Source organism: Salvelinus alpinus, chromosome 8, assembly GCF_045679555.1.
Source record: "Salvelinus alpinus chromosome 8, SLU_Salpinus.1, whole genome shotgun sequence".
In the NCBI taxonomy this organism is placed as follows: domain Eukaryota; kingdom Metazoa; phylum Chordata; class Actinopteri; order Salmoniformes; family Salmonidae; genus Salvelinus; species Salvelinus alpinus.
The window spans coordinates 28,025,672-28,044,127 of NC_092093.1; positions in this window are offsets into that span (position 1 = coordinate 28,025,672).

Genomic DNA, 18,456 nt, shown 5'->3' on the forward strand with positions numbered 1-18,456 from the left:
TCCAGTAGTTGTTTCATCATGGCCAACTTCTCTGTGTGGCATGTCTGTGCTTCCAATGCCCTTTTTCCAGCTGCCAGCTGGCGTGTATCAACCTCCACCCTGTAATCTTTAAGCCAAGCTGGCTCCTCTGCAGGTTTCCTTTTCTTCACATGTGGTGGCTTCACAGACACCTGCTTGTGTCAGGTCAGGTTGAGCGGTGGGCTTTGGAGCAATTGGTAGACCTAACATGGGCTGTAACCCACTGAGGTTGCTGACTATTGACACAGGGTTGATGTTGGGCTATCTATGAAGGAGCGTATCTGGTGCATTAAAATATGGGCCTGTTGCCATTCCTCAGCATGCTTTTTTTGCTATTTGTTATTATTGGGGGCCTGTGACCTGTTGGCCTTTCTTCTGCATTTCTAGTGCTATGAGCTCCCAGGCAGCTTTTTTTCTCATTTTTTAAGAATGGAAATTTCATCTGTATTGTTCGTAAAACGCAATGAGGAGATAGACCACTGCCTGGTCCCAGGTGAACCCTGCTGCCCCTGAGTCAATGGCTCCGTGACTAACTGCTGAGGTTTTCTCACTGGCTCCCTGAATCCCTGACACCCTTGATCCATCACTGGTTGGCTCCTGCAGTGATCCTGACTCTACAAAAGAAAAATAAATACAAAAATAAGGTTACTATCATAGTAAAGTGCTATTATATGGTGCAGTTCTCTATTGGCCCAGCTGATTCATTAATAGGTTGATGATAACAACCCCTAGATCAATTAGAGGATGGAGAAACTTGAACAACTGGCTAATTAATGTTAGCTAAATTAGTTAGCTTGCTAACGTTAGCTAAGTTAGCTTACCTAGTAAGTGAACGTAATAAATTACATACACATGAACACATAATGTATATACACTATATATCTCAATCACCTCCTGGGTTTGTTTTGCCATTACGTTTGGCAATATGTTGAATTATTACTTTAAGTGTATCAATATAGCCACATCCATCACATCTTGCCGTTACGGACACTGCCATTTTCAAATTGGATATAACTCTCGCAGACGCTCAGATCAACCCTACTCCTTGGCAAGAGCGTCCAGTGTGCACACTGAACAATCTGAGAGAAAAACGCTCTGAATTTACAAACAGACAATCTGGCAATGCTCTGAATTTAGGAACGCCCAGAGCGCACTCTGAGCGCTCTCTGGCAATCTAGAGTGAATTTACTAATGCATCCCAAAATCTCATTCTAGTTCTGTGGGAGGTTGGTCTGTGACATCATCCACTGTTGTCAGAGCTGTTACTAACAACAACAGATTTAACTAATTTTGGCCAAGGGATCCATGGAATAAGTTAAGAGGGTGTAATACAATTTCATACTATTAATCTACAATGTATGTTCTTAACCCTGGGCAACATGGGCCTGGGAGGCTCACAGGGATATTGGTAACCACAGTACCCCACCAATTTTCAACTCAATATTTATTGTATTTTTCTGAAAATTATTTGTTTAAACATAAATGCACTGTCATTTAAACTTTAAAGCTGCAAATTTTCTCTATAACCTATGATAAAATGTGTACAATTGCAGAAAATGAGCTTGAAAACTGTAACATTTTCTCTTCGATGCCAAGAAATGGGCCCATTAAAATGTTTCTTCCCAGGGCCCTGAGACTTGGTTCGTATGACCATGCACTACCGAAGTCATAGTATAGCTCCTTTTGATGAGGGGGTCACTGATGATTTGTTATTACAAGAGTGGCCTTAGCAGACAGAGGGCGCCAGAACACAATGACAAACACTACCACAACCAGGAGTGAGACAGATAAATAGAGACAGAGAGAAGAAAAAAAATACTTATATCATTAAAACAAACTTTATTTCCTTTTAACAGACTAGAAAGTTAAAACATCTCCCCATAATCATACCCTCACTCTTCTCCCAGTTCACCTTAGCTGATGCTGCCCCCGCAAACAACACTAAAGCCCTGCTAACCTCTTCTACATCTCCCTCCCCTCTAACAAATACTGTTACATCATCAGCATAAGCTGACAATGAAACCGACTCCCCACCTACTACCCCTAGAACTGACAACCCCTGCAACCTCTCCCTCAGCCTACACAGCAGTGGTTCTATGGCTAAACAGTAAAGCTGAACCGAGAGTGGACACCCCTGACTAATCCCTCTCCTAACTGGGACTGGCCGGCTCAGCCCACCCCACACTTTTACCATAACAGAAGCCCCACAATACAATAACTTGATCCATGATCTAAACCCACTTCCCAGGCCAAACACTTCCATGGTCCAAAACAGACAGGCATGACACACTCTATCAAAAGCTTTTTCTTGATGTATCGAAATGATTCCCAGGTCCTGATCATACATCCTAGTGATGTCTCTCAAAAGAAACAAGTTGTCCATTATTGTCCGCCTAGGCACACAGTATGCCTAGTCCCTATGAACTATTGTGTTCAAACAACCTTTTCAGTCGATTTGCCTAAACACTTGGACAGTATTTTGTAATCCAAGCAGAGCAACAATACCGGCCTCCAGGTCTTCAATAGAGCTAGGTCCCCCTTCTTCGGCAGTAGTGACCACACTGCCCGCTGGCAGCTGACTGGTAGTACAGAGCTCTCAAAGGACTCCCGAAAGATCTCTAAGAGGTCCCTCCCCAATACACCCCAGAAACATTTATAAAACTCAGCTGTCAGTCCATCGATCCCCGGCACACGGCCTGGGGAGAGCTGCTGCACAGCCGCTGTTAGTTCCTGAAACTAAAGATCCCCCTCTAGCCCAGCACTCTGCTCAGGCCCAAGCTTAGGCAACCCCCTATAGAATCTCCTGAGCACACTGTGGATCAGTGTTGCTGTCACCGTTGTCTGCGTAGAAGTCCATAGTCATCTTCCTCATCGTCGCTGGATCTGACATCAGAGACCCTGAAGGACGCCGCAAATGGAACATCTGCTTCTGCTGCGCCGACTTCCTCTCCAAGTTGAAGAAGAATGCACTCGGAGCATTCCTTTCCGTCAGGGTAGCCATCCATTCTCTAATAAGCGCACCCTTTACCTGATCATGTAAAAAAAAGACCCCAGCTGCGTCCGCTTACCCCTCAACTCACTCTCTGACCCTAAATCCTGCTTCCCAATAAGGCTATCCTCAATGCCTCTAATATCCTGCTCCAACCTCTGAATAGTAGACCTTATCCTTGCTGTCCCATGGGAAGAGTGCTGCTGGCAAAACATCCTTACTTGTGTTTTCCCCACCTCCCTCCATTGTCTTAAGTTCTCAAACTCAGCTTTCTTCCCTTTCCAACTCTCCCAAAATACACCAAACCCCTCCCAAAATGAGTCATCATGCAATCATTTAGCACTAAAGTACCAGTAAGACCTCGGACGAGGTACAACTGCCAAGCTATACTCAACTGTTACCGTATGATTGTCTGAAAAACCACTAGGCCAGATCCAGGAGCCCAGAACAATGTTACAGCTCCACCTCTGAGGTAGATGATACTTTAAGATCTAGGCCTGATGAGAACAGAACTGCTACTCCTGCACTTATATTAGACCCATGACTAAGGAAATAATCCCCAACCCATTCCATGCCCCACACTACCTTATTACCAGTATCACTGTGGGTCTTTTGTGTGGAAAATTAACATGTTTACCTGCTTTATTTAATATTAATAGTTAACAATTATATATACTTAACAAATAGTAAGACATTTCTGTTCTACTAATGCTGTGTATTTGTTAGGGTGGATACTCCAGCTCCCTGCAGCTGGTCTAGGTGTGTGGTCAAGGATATGGGTTTTACTCGAGATAGGGGTATCTGGAACTGACAATTGATTTAATGGGTTGGTGATAAAACCTACAGCGTGCATTTCATAGAATGAGTTGTGTTGTGTAATGTAAGGTACCAGGGAGAGATGGTTCGGGTATGGATAATGATAAGAGGAACCTTGTCTTGGGGGATACAGTGGTTCCTCCAATGAAGCATCACGGCTTCATTGCTCCAGAACACCACAAGGGGGAGTTAGAGCACTCACGTCGCCACACATTTGGGTCCCAAGATTTTTATATGATCAATCATATTGAGTAGTACCAATGACGAATTTGACGCAAGCCACCCGTCCCTGGTGGCTTTCCTCAACAAAGATGGCTGACAAAACATTATGGGGGAAGCAAATGTAAGTAATTATAATGCCATAACGAGTCAACCTAAAAATGTACAATTAAGAGGAATATGTTAGTTAATGTTAGCAAACGATTGTGCATATTTTTTTGTCATAAAGTTCATTTACGAAAATCGCGATTTAGCAAGTTAACTGACTAGCTAGCATTAGCCAGCTAGCTAGCTAGTGTTATGACATGAGTACAGTATGACATTGTAATTCGTGTTGTTTTGTCACGTTCTGACCTTAGTTCCTTTGTTTTGTCTTTTGTTTTAGTATGGTCAGGGCGTGAGTTGGGTCGGTTGTCTATGTTAGTTTTTCTATGATTTTCTATTTCTGTGTTTGGCCTGATATGGTTCTCAATCAGAGGCAGCTGTCAATCGTTGTCCCTGATTGGGAACCATATTTAGGTAGCCTGTTTTCTGTTGGGTTTTGTGGGTTGTTATTTTCAGTCTTTGTGTGTCTGCACCAGACAGAACTGTTTCGGTTGTTTCTTTGTTATTTTGTTATTTAAGCTTCATGGTGAAGGTGACTACAGATAGTGTCTTGATGCATGGCAGGGATAATTCGGCCAGGAACGGTGTGAACCTCAAAACCCGCACTTCTATCTAAGACCTGAGTCTGAACCAGCAACCTGTACACAGTATCCAATCGAAGCTATCAACTGCTTTTTCTCTCTTGCTTTTTCTCTCGGGAGTGCGACAGGAGTCCATGTGGAGTGAGCATGGAGAGAGATCCGTTCCAAAACTTCTCTCATGTTGCTGGTATACTGGATGACAAATGGACAAGACATAATGGGTGGTAAAGGTGGTGGAGGCTCAGGTGAGACATTGAAATCATGGGCCATCCACTTTGGACTATGAAGCTATCTGAAGAAGACAATGAAGAGACGCCAGAAGATTGAGTGCCGGGGAAGGAAGGGGTTGGTAACTGTGCCCGTAAATGATTTAGACTTGTCTAAAATTGTTTATTTGGCGTATCAAGTTGATTGTAGAGGTCTATACACTGCCACATTTATAGTAATTTAAATGAAGACTGCATTACGATACTTCTGTAATTGTAATGCTGATGAGGAAGTTAATACTAGAATTATGGATAATTATACTGTATGTTAATATATATGTACATTCTGCCTGAGTCGATGTGTGCTAAGTTGAGGGTTTTAACTTTGAGTGATAGGACCAATGTGAATCACTAAAGAATGTCAATCTAAATTTGGATTGGATAATTAATTGGGGTTGAATTATGATTTGTAAACTTAATGATTTTTTGTAAACTGACTAATTGATTTGAGTAAGTTTATAGTATGTTAATAATTATATGAGTGAAACAATTCATGTGTTAGGGATTGATTGTTTTGATTGTTGTTATGCTAATGGTGACATGGGTAAAGAAGTTGTGTACTAAAGATGTTGACACTATTCTCAGCATGCCCTGGTGAATGGAGAGGGTGAACTTTTATCCTGAGAGCGAAACGGATCCTAATATATCTGACCTATATCCATTACCAAATTACATTTTGATGATAATGATAATACTCAGGAACTATAGCAGGTTTATGCTAATGAGTATTGGCATTGCCTTACAAATAGTGGAATCGGGATGCTTGTCCTGAGTCATGTTCATTAAGCACTAAACTGAAGAAATGTTACTTAAACCGGGAATCACTACCTGGATTTGTCCAACAAAATATGCTAATTTTAGTTTCTACAGATGGTGTTCTGGGGATGGAAATAGTTATTTCCACTATGCTGACCAATGGGAGTGAAATCAGTATCAACATGATGATTGTGTTTCGTACTGATGAAAAATGTTTTCCAATTTAGATTGCTGATAATTTCTTAATGATATTTTAATGTTTATATCATTCCCAATGAAGGATAAGTTTATGTTGAGTTTAAAGGCTCAATGAACCAACGGATGGTCATTTACAATGGTAATATACTATATATGTTTGAGTTAGAAGTTGTTTGATGTTTTATGTTTATTAATGTATTTTTAAACCTTGTCATTTTCTTTTAAATTGAGAATAATCTCAAAATGGGGAATGTGAGAGGGAAATTAACATGTTTACCTGCCTTGTTTAATATTAATAGTGAACAATTATACATACACTTCACAAATAGTAAGACATTTCTGTTCTACTAATGCTGTGTATTTGTCAGGGTGGATACTCCAGCTCCCTGCAGCTAGTTTAGGCGTGTGGTCAAGGACATGGATTTACTCGAGATAGGGGTATCTGGAACTGACAATTGATTTAATGGGTTGGTGATAAAACCTACAGCATGCATTTCATGTAATTAGTTGGTGTTTGTGTAATGTAAGGTAGAGGCGAAAGAAACGCACACCTATTTAGGTGAGGTGCTGGCTAGCGGAGTGGAACACTTAAAAAAATAAAGGAGAGCCACACACTCTAGGAGCTTAGATGCAAAAATATTTATGTCAAACGTTTCAACAGACAAGCTGTCTTCATCAGGGTATAATGACAAACACTGCGGGATGACTCATTTATATAGTGTCAAAAGACACACAGGTGTCTGTAATCATGGCCGGGTGTGGCCTGATATCATTGGTTCATTCTCATATATTAAAATAGCATACAAAAAACAAATGGATAGCGTACGATCATAGATATAATTTGGCTACATAAGCCTACAAACATTTACAATAGCAAAATCACAATAATCACAAGAATAGCTTCAGATCAAAGTCTACGTTGAGACCGAAGGGAGCAAGGGTCTTTAAATTAAAGATCCAAGCAGCCTCTCGTTTTAACAATAAATTGTCGAGGTCACCCCCTCTCCTGTAATGTAAGGTACCAGGGAGAGATGGCTTGGGTATGGATAATGATAAGAGGAACCTTGTCTTAGGGGCTAAACTCTGGTTTCTATACAATAACAACAGTCTTCACAGTAAATGCTATCTGGCTGGGGGATACTCCTTTGTCATATATCAAGTCTCACCTTTTGACCCATTCAACACATCTGCTGTTTGTTATGTAGACTAAGAGGGTGTATCTCTGCTATAAAATATATGTGTATTCTTTCTATATCAGAGCTGCTCGGCACAACAATCAAGAGTGTTGGGTCGACCAGCCTCACCGGCTGCCTTATTAATACGTTTTGAATAAAGTAATATCCTGATTGGTGATTGACCTTGTCTCTCCTCATTATTGATTAGAATTTCTACGACAGTCTCCTGTAAGAACACCACATTTAAAAGTTTATGCCTACTAAACTCATACAATATAACCCTCCTATTCCTGTCTCTTCCCCCATTTATGTTTCAAGAGCCTTAAAGTCTCCAGAAAAAGGAAAGCAAGAAAAACAAAAGAGGTAGCAGATGAGGGAAAGAAATCACCCTGTGATGCATGATTATACCCACATTTTGTTGTTAAGCTTTCTTTTCTACCACTTTCTTTCCTTTTGCTGGACCTTTTCCTTTCATTACTTCTGCAACATGGCCATTCAGACCCTGACTTATTTTATCCAAACCCACTGATGTCTAAATATGATTGACTGTCCTGATAAACTTCTCTACATAAGGAAGAAAAATCCTGTATGTCAATTTTCTTATCAAATTCATCCTGCAAGAAATCGTCAACCTGATGTAATGTGTACAGTGAACCTGACTGGGACTCAGAGACGCTACATCTTCATTGATGGGGATATCCGACAGCTGGTCAATCTCTTCCTCCATCCTCATTGAGCAGCTCCTCCGAATCCGATAAATTACCAACAGTGTCACCAGCAAAGCACACCCACACCATCACACCTCCTCCTCCATGCTTCACGCTTGGAACCACACATGCAGAGATCAGACGTTCACCTACTCTGCGTCTCATAAAGATACTGCAGTTGGAACCAAAAATCGCAAATTTGAACTCATGAGACCAAAGGACAGATTTCAGATTTTTCTAATGTCCATTGCTCGTGTTTCTTGGCCCAAGCAAGTCTCTTATTATTATTCGTGTCCTTTAGTAGTGGTTTCTTTGCAGCATTTCAACCATGAAGACCTGATTCACGTAGTCTCCTCTGAACAGTTGATGTTGAGATGTGTCTGTTACTTGAACTCTGTGAAGCATTTATTTGGGCTGTAATCTGAAGTGCAGTTAAGTGTAATGAATTTACCCTCTGCTACCCTCTGGGTCTTCTGGGTCTTCCTTTCCTGTGGCGGTCCTCATGAGAGCCAGTTTCACCATAGAGCTTGATGGTTTTTGCAACTGCACTTGAAGAAACTTTCAAAGTTCTTGAAATGTTCCAGATTGATTGACCTTCAAATGTTAAACCTCTTAAGGATTAAACCCTTTTTTCCAATTTTCGCCTAAAATGACCTATCCAAATCTAATTGCCTGTAGCTCAGGACCTGAAGCAAGGATATGCATATTCTTGATACCATTTAAAAGGAAACACTTTGAAGTTTGTGGAAATGTGAAATGAATGTAGGAGAATATAGCACATTAGATCTGGTAAAAGATCATCCAAAGAAATATAAAATGTCAAATATTTTGTGTGCCATCATATTTGAAATGCAAGCGAATGGCCATTATATGACATAGGACTCAAGGCGCAATTTAGATTTTGGCCACTAGATGGCAGAAGTGTATGTGAAAAGTTTTAGACTGATCCAATGAACCATTGCATTACTGTCCAAAATGTTGTGTCAAGTCTGCCCAAATGTGCCGAATTGGTCAATTGATACATTTTCAAGTACATAACTACAGAGAACATACAAAAATTATATGGTACTAAAAATTGTAAGTTTACACACTCCCAAGAATGTCATAAATTATGGATAATTAACTTCCCTACAGAAAAGACACTAACCTCCACACATCTAGATGGGGGGGGGGGGGGGGGGGGGGGAGACACAGCAGGGGTTCAAACTGTAGAACCCAGTTCCTACATTTGAATATAAAAATGGATTTTCTTTTTTTAAACTATAATACATCTTATCTCTGGGACCCTCAGGATGACAAATCAGAGCAAGATTACTGAATGTAAGTATATTATTTACCTTCAGAGGTGAATGTATCAAACCAGTTGCCATGACAAAAGTGTTTGTTTTTGTGTTCTCTCCACAAACAATAGCATGGTATTTCTTTCACTGTAATAGCTACAGTAAATTGGACAGTGCAGTTAGATTAAAAAGAATGTAAGCTTTCTGCCCATATAAGACATGTCTATGTCCTGGGAAATGTTCTTGTTACTTAAAACGTCATGCTAATCACATTAGCGCACGTTAGCTCAACCGTCCCGGGGGGAGGACACCGATCATGTAGAGGTTAAAGTTTTTCTTAGCTTATTTGAGCTGTTTTTGCCATAATATGGACTTGGTCTTTTACCAAATAGGGCTGTCTTCTGTATACCACCCCTACCTTGTCACAACACAATTGATTGGCTCAAACCCATTAAGATGGAAAGAAATTCCGCAAATGAACTTTTAACAAGGGAAATGCATTCCAGGTGACTACCTCATGAAGCTGGTTGAGAGAATGCCAAGAGTGTGCAAAGCTGTCATCAAGGCAAAGGGTGGCTACTTTGAAGAATCTAAAATCTAAAATATATTTTGATTTGTTTAAAACTGTTTTGGTTACTACAGAATTCCATATGTGTATTTCATTCAGTGCACCCCCTACCGGAATTACAGCCTGGACAGAGTGTAAGAGTCAAGCTGGACGGAGGGTCAAGCTGGACAGAGCCACACGGTCCCGTGTGGCTCAGTTGGTAGAGCATGGCGCTTGCAACGCCAGGGTTGTGGGTTCATTCCCCACGGGGGGACCAGGATGAATATGTATGAACTTTCCAAATTGTAAGTCGCTCTGGATAAGAGCGTCAGCTAAATGACTTAAATGTAAATGTAAATGTAAATGATGGAAAACACCAGCAGTTGTCATCAGCAAATCTCCAGAGCTAAGATCCTACATTGTGGAAACTGAACACCTTCAGGCTTTTCCAAAGTCACCTACTATCACGACTCAGGATAAGACCCAGATGCAGACACAGGAGGCAGATAGTTCAAATCTCAGAAAGTTTATTTTAACACAGGGGGCAAGCAAAGGGCAGGTCGAGGGCAGGCAGAGGTTCGTAATCCAGGAGAGTCAGGCAGGTACAGGACGACAGGCAGGCTCAGGACAGGCAGAAGGGTCAGAACCAGGAAGACTAAAAACACAAACTTCAGAAACAAGAAAACTGGAAAAAACACGCTAGTACGATCTGACAAGGCAAGACGAACTGGCAACAGACAAACAGAAAATGCAAGTATAAATACACAGGGGAAAATGGGGAAAAATGGGAGACACCTGGTGGGGGTTGGAGACAAGCACACAACAGGTGTCAGGGTGTAACACCTACTCCAGAGAGCAGCAGAACAACGAAAGAGTCACCCGGTATACCAGTGAGGACAGCACACAGGTCCTGCCTGTGAGCCAGCCAACTCCCATCCCCTCACTCAATCCACCACTTCAGCCAGCCTCACCACAACTGGTGAGAATGACCTCCAGAGGTCGAGAGGTAAAACTACCACTGAGGTTCAGAGACACAAGAAAGAAAGAGACAAAAGAAAGAAAGAGGTATAGGAACAGCAACTGTTTCAGAGCAGAATAATCCTTATGTTGCTGTGGACAAAGGGCTGTCTACCCCGATGTCCGAGTTGACACAGTTATGTCGAAACAAAACTAGTTTTACAAAAAAAAAGATACGTTAGTGAAATACAAATAGATTGCATTGAAACAGTCCACAGGGTGAATTATTAGGTATCAGGTAGAGAGGATATTATAGTTTTTATTGCTCTCAGAAAAGGGGAGATGTACTGACGTCTGATAGATATCTCCGTAACTGATTGGTTATGCGTGTCACCATTATCACCAGATAGGACTAACCTTGTGTCATAACTCTCCTGTGAAGATCTGAAGGATCAGGTCACAGTGGGTCCGTTCTACAGTGTCCTCTCTCCTGCAGAGGTGGAGGGGGCCTCTTTATGGCGGTCGTAATATACGCTGCTTCTGGGCTCTGTAGTATTGAGTTTGGAACATGACTGTGGAACACAGAGAGACACTTGGACATCAAAAGGTTGAATAATTGAACAGTATTTCTGTATTCCAAGCAGTTGGAGCAGTCCGTGGACACTTAAGGAACAGTCATGTCGAGTTTGTTTCATTTGGTGACCTCATGAAGGACAGGAGACACACAGTACTGTTTCTTTGTTTGTATACACTTCTCAATTAGGGGGTTTGCATCTGAATGTTGTATAAAATAAATGATTGAGTATAGGAATACTTTTGGAAAGATAACAATGTGATCTTAGTCTTCTAAATGAGAATTGTTTTTCATAGTAACTTAGGATCAGTCAGTGGCCACGCCCCTGTGAGCACAGACGTTACACGGCGTCATGGAACACCCCCTTTTCTCCTAAAAGTATAAAACCCACTTCCGACAAAATTTACATTAGACCAGAAAACATGGAAGCTGTCGCTACATGTTGAAATGGTTGGCAACTCCAAAGGATAAGACCAGAGAACGTGGAGATCATTCCCACGTTGAAATGGCTAAGAAATCTACAAACTAAAGAACAATTATTCAGGCTGCAGCTGTACTTTAGTCTGATAAACGCTACCGGTCAAACGACCGAATAGTACGTCTGACGTATCCATTACAACAGACACTATCCAGAGCCAGCTGAGAAAACTACAGCTACGAAAGACTTTGATCTCTGGTGGACAAACCAGAGACTTTCTGTCGACAATCTATCCAGCAGACGGACCGGCGTTCGCAGAGAGGGACAACAAAGGCATACACTCGTAAGTATGTAAATTGCTATTTATTTTCGAATGAGCGGTTGCTCATGTTCAAAGTATTAGCATTTCCATGAGTATAGTTATCAAATCTGAATTTACCGCTCTTGAGCTGTCCCCACCCCTTTCCTTTGTCTACCAAGCCGTCATATCGGTTTCGTCCACTAGGGACTTTTCTTTGCCACATGTTAGTAACCAATGTATGGTCTTCTGTAGGTGTGTTTATGTAATTGATTAGTTAGTTAGTAAATAAATAATTAAGCCAATTTGTATATCGCTGATTCATGATTTATGTCAGGATTCGTGCAGATATCCAAGGGTTTTGTCACGATCGTCGTTGTAAGCATACTCAGACCAAAGCACAGCGTGATATCGGTTCGACATCTTTTTATTTTAAGAGAACCGAACAAAAAAGAAGAATACCGGACACGTGAAGCTCATGCAGTGCTCACAGGCAACTACACAGAAACAAGATCCCACAAAACACAGTGGGAAAATGGCTGCCTAAATATGATCCCCAATCAGAGACAACGATAAACAGCTGCCTCTGATTGGGAACCATACCAGGCCAACATAGAAACAAAACACCTAGATAAGATCACCCCCCCCTAGTCACACCCCGACCTAACCAAAATAGAGATTACAAAAGGCTCTCTATGGTCAGGGCGTGACAGGTTTGAGACATTCAGGAATATGACTGATGAGGTAATAATACATTAATAGAAGACTGTAATCGATAAGATAATAAAATATCTGAAGAGTTATATTCGGGAAATTGTAACTCTATAAACAACATTTTCCGATGGTGCCCCGACTTCCTAGTTAATTACTATTTCGTGATTAATTTAATCACAGAATAATTATACATAGAGAATTGATTTGATAATACAACAGTCTTCACATTTAATAAATAAGTCACGTTACGACACTAGCAATGAGGACCAGTAGCTCGGTGGACTCCATGTTAATTGTCTGATTGAAGAGTTATTAAACCTAACTAAACCGGATAATTCACTGCCTGGTCTCCATCATGACAACCACTAAAATATATCACTTAACCTACCTACCCCAAAAATATATATAGAAAGACAGAAATAAGCAAAAAAAGGGACAGCAAACACTTTCACCACTCTCACACCAACATGTGAGAGTGTCTATGGTGTGGAGAGAGAGAGAGAGAATAGGCTGTAGGGACATCTTGCTTGTTGAAGAACCAATCAGTGATGCTCAGCACAATAAGCCCATGAGTCCTTTATGTTGCCATAGTTATGCCACAGGTTGTAGATCTCTTCTAGCTGGTTGTAGTTCGCCTGGGGAAGAAAATGTCAAATACTTCATATTGTCTGTATATAATATGGATTGACTAACGATAGGGTTTGATAACCCATCCTTATTAGTGATATTGGATTTACCTAGGGAAGGAGTCCACCCTGGTAGGTGGGCTGTCACACCCTGACCTGAGATATCTCTGTTTTCTTTATATTTTGGTTAGGTCAGGGTGTGACTAGGGTGGGTACGTTAGTTTTTGTATTGTCTAGGGTTTTTTGTATGTCTAGGGTTTTTGCAGGTCTAGGTGATTTGTATGTCTATGGTGGCCTGATATGGTTACCAATCAGAGGCAGCTGTTTATCGTTGTCTCTGATTGGGGATCATATTTAGGTAGCCATTTTCCCTTTGGTGTTTGTGGGTTCTTGTTCTATGTTTAGTTGCCTGTCTGCACTACTCATATTAGCTTCACGGTTCATTTTGTTATTTTGTTCGTTTGTTCAGTGTTCATTCTTAAATAAAGAAGAATGTACACATACGACGCTGCACCTTGGTCTCCTCCTTACAACGGCCGTGACAGAAGAACCCACCACAAAAGGACCAAGCAGTGTGTTCAGGAGGAATGGACATGGGAAGAGATTCTGGATGGAGCAGGACCCTGGACGCAGGCGGGGGAGTATCGCCTTCCAAAGGAAGAAATAGAGGCCGCGAAAGTGGAACGGCGATATTACGAGGAGAAATACAAACAAGGCAAGCACGAGAGGCAGCCCCAATAAAAAAATTGGGGGACGCACATGGAGCAGTCGGCGGAGCCAAGGAGCGAACCAGAGCCAGTCAGGGAGTCGGATGAGGAGTTCGACGCAAGATTCCGGAGAGAGGTGCTAGCATTGAGAGCGCTGCAGAGCGGGCGTGCTGGGGATCGTGTGACTGGTCAGACACCGTGTTACGCAGTGATGCACACGGTGTCACCAGTTCGCATTCATAGCCCGGTGCGCTCTATTCCAGCTCTTCGCACTTGCCGGGCTCAAGTGAGCATCCAGCAAGGACGCAGTGTGCCAGCTCTACGATCCAGATCTCCAGTGCGCCTCCACAGTCCAGTACGGCCTGTGCCTCCTCTCCGCATTCGCCCTGAGGTGTGTGTCCCCAGCCCAGTACCTCCAGTTCCGGCACCAAACATCAGGCCTCCAGTGCGCTTCCACAGTCCAGTACGTCCTGTGCCTCCTCTCCGCACTCGCCCTGAGGTGCGTGTCCCCAGCCCGGTACCACCAGTGCCGGCACCACGCATCAGGCCTCCAGTGCGCCTCCACAGTCCAGTACGGCCTGTGCCTCTTCCCCGTACTCGCCCTGAGGTGCGTGTCCTCAGCCCGGTACCACCAGTTTCGGCACCACGCATCAGGCCTCTCTCCCACTCCAATTTCGCTCCAGTACCGCTCCAATAGTATTCACTTCACCAGCTCAGGGCATGCCTGGCCCAGCATGCATTTGTAGTCTATTTGTGTGCTTCTATAGCCCCTTGCTTTAGCTACTGTCATGGAGATCGCTAAATATTTTCAGAAAAAAAACAAATAAAACCCTGAGGTGCAAAATCAAGGTAACATACACTGAACAAAAATATAAACACATGTAAAAAGTGTTGGTCCAATGCTTCATGAGCTGAAATAAGAGATTCCAGAAATTTTCCATACAGACAAAAAGCCAATTTCTCTCCGATTTTGTACACAAATTTGTTTACATCTCTGTTAGTGAGCAATTCTCCTTTGCCAAGATAATCCATCCACCTGACAGGTGTGGCATATCAAGAAGCTGATTAAACAGCATGATCATTTCACAGGTGCACCTTGTGCTGGGGACAATAAATGGCAATCCTAAAATGTGCAGTTTTGTCACACAACCCAATGCCACAGATGTCTCAAGTTTTGAGGGAGCGTACAATTGGCATGCTGACTGCAGGACTGTCCACCAGAGCTGTTTCCAGAGAATTGAATGTTCATTTCTCTACCACAAGCCGCCTCCAACGCCATTGTAGAGAATTTGGGAGTATGTCCAACCGTCCTCACAATTGCAAACCACTTGTACGGCGTCGTGTGGGCGAGCGGTTTGCTGTCAGCATTGTGAACAGAGTGCCCCATGTTAGTGGTGGGGTTATGGTATAGGCAGGCATAGGCTACGGACAATGAACACAATTGCATTTTATTGATGGCAATTTGAATGCACAGAGATACCGTGAGGCCCATTGTCATGCCATCCATCACCTCATGTTCCAGCATGATAATGTACGTCTCCAGGACAAGAATTCCTGGATGCTGAAAAATGTCCCAGTTCTTCCATGGCCTGCATACTCACCAGATATGTCACCCATTGAGCATGTTTGGGATGCTCTGGATCGACGTGTATGACAGCGTGTTCCAGTTCCCACTTAATATCCAACAACTTCGCACAGCCATTGAAGAGGAGTGGGAAAACATTCCACAATCAACAGCCTGATCAACTCTATGTGAAGGAGATGTGTTTTCTGATCCAAAGATCAGAGCCTAATGATTTTATTTAAATTGACTGATTCCCTTATATGAACTGTAGCTCAGTAAAATCTTTGAAATTGTTGCATGTTGCGTTTATATTTTTGTTCAGTTGTAATAACGGAGCTGTGAGTCGGGAAGCAGGTACAGGTGAAACCTTTAATAAACAAAACCAGAAATGATACAAGTCCATGTGGCTATACGCCAGTACACAATAATAATACCAACTGGGGAGAAAACATAAGAGAGTGACATATAAAGGGGAGGAAATTATGAAGGTAATGAAGTCCAGGTGTAAATCATAATGATTAACAGGTGCGCGTAATGATGTGTGCCAGGTGTGCGTAATGATGAATCCCAGGACCGGTGTTTAGTACTCTGGCGACGTCGTACACCGGAGGGGAGGAGCAGGAGAAGATGTGACATCAGTATATACAAAGATGAGAGGGACCAAGAGCAAGAGAGAGAGTGTGGTGTAGTAGTGTCCAGAACTAAAGAATCATTAGTAGGGTTATCCCAAAAGCATGATGGTGTACTATGTGCACATGCTAACAGAAAGGACGAGGTGGGAAGCTAGCTAAGTGTGTCATTGTAGCAAAGTATTTATAAATGAAAATCGGATCTCTTAAAAGTTTCCTTAATTTTAGTTCTATTATCTATACAATAGGCTATCAATGATTTTGTCCCAATAGGCCTGACATATTACCTCTTTCAATGAGCTTTCTGTTTTGATAGGGTTATTTTCCCTAAAAACCTTTAGGCCTACCTGTAGAAAAATACAAAAAAACAACTCCACATCCCTGCTCAGCCTGACAAGAGTGGCCTGATGGGTGCTTAGCATCCCCAGTGGCTCTGCAAGCGTGGAGAGGGTATTTTCCGCTGCTGGCCTACTCTCCAGGCACCATCACATGAGCCTGAAGCCACAGACTCTGGTCAAACTCGTGTTTCTAAGGCACTGTAGGCTTAGACTATTAAGGTGTTTTTTGTTACATAATTTGATTTAATTCTAAGTAAGTCACAGCCTATATGCGCAATTTATAGACTAAAATGCTGAGTTCTTAATGTTCCTGCCAGCCTAGTGTGTCGCAAATACTTCACAATTAATTTCTTTGTAGGCTATAGCCTTGTAATAATTAAAATAATAGGCTAATAATATATCCAAAATCATTAATTTTGTTCCTTCTTAGGCTACCTGTCTGAATCCTGACCTATTTAGACTGTTTACATGCTGTTTAGTACAACATGTAGTTTATTTGAAATGATGCGCTTCTTCACATTTTCATGTTGTTTATTAAAATACTTTTCATTCAAATCATATGGTTTCGTTTCAATGCTTCAAAAGGGGGGTAGGTGTGGGGAGCGCCGGTGGGTCCTAGTCAGAGGTGACTGTGATGCTCGGGTCAGTGCTGTGGATGGGGACGCTGGCTGCATGGCTGCTAGATGCTGTTCTGGGAACTGTGGCTGTGGTGAGTTTTGGACCAAAAAGGGGCAGCGAGGGTGACGGTCATTCTCATCTGCCCTGAGACTCATTCACCCAGGATGCTCTTTGCTGGGTTCGAGGGGCAGCATGTGGGGGGGGGCTGTTAGGGGAGTCACGGCTGCAGGGATGTCACCGGGGGCCGCAAATTTAGAACATCTGTAGCAGTAGGGGCGGTGCTAAGCTTGCAGGGTCTAGCACAGGGAACTGTCATACTGGGACCAGCAGAATTAATAAAAGTAACCCTTGTTGCAGTGGTGTCCTTCATACTGGGTGCACCAAAGAGTCCGTTCCATACAAATGAGGGATGAGGTCCTCACAGGGGCCAGCCTGATGGGAGGAATCGGCATGGAAACTGTAACTGTGGCAGCTGCACTTTAAGCAGGGGCACTGGGAGCAGCAGTGCTAGGAACAGCTGCACTGGTGAGACTGGGGACATTGGGAGTACTGGTGGCAGCAGAACTAGGAAAAACTATACGTGGACTGGCTTACAGCAGCAGACTGTGTTATCTCTGCTGATGCTGTGTGTGTGTGTGTGTGTGTGTGTGTGTGTGTGTGTGTGTGTGTGTGTGTGTGTGTGTGTGTGTGTGTGTGTGTGTGTGTGTGTGTGTGTGTGTGTGTGTGTGTGTGTGTGTGCGTGTGTGCGTGCGTGAGTGTGTACACCTATTTGTACTTTACTGAGACTTTACAGAGTGCACTGACACTATTTGCTGACCATGGCCAGTTAATGACCTAGAAATCATAATAAACATGAAGGATAACTCAAGGTGTGTATCCTTTGTCTATGATTATGATTATGGTCATTATGAGGATGCAGGATTCATAACTTACTTCCCTAACTAAACCCACAATAAGTATGAAAACTACCACCGCCTCCTTCCTTCTTCTCTTCATTCCCTACCTCCCTGCTCCATCCTTCATTCCTCCCCCAAGACACAATAACAATTCGGTAATTAGTTTGGTTTCAACTGCGTTAGCAACATCAGGGAGAGAGAGGGGAGGGCAGAGAGAAAGAGAGGGAGAGTGAGAGAGATTGGTCTGTTTGCTGGAAAGAAAACAGTTTAAAGAATCCTTCTGATTCCAAGAGGATTAAAAGCAATGATGCAATTGACAATTTTTTGCCACCGTTGATCTAAAACCAGTCGTGAGTACTTATGGAATCTGTTGGATATTTACCTCAATCTTGACTAATTAGAACATTTTAGGTGATGACAGTTGTCACAGCTATTTGAGTTTATTAAACAAACCTGTTGT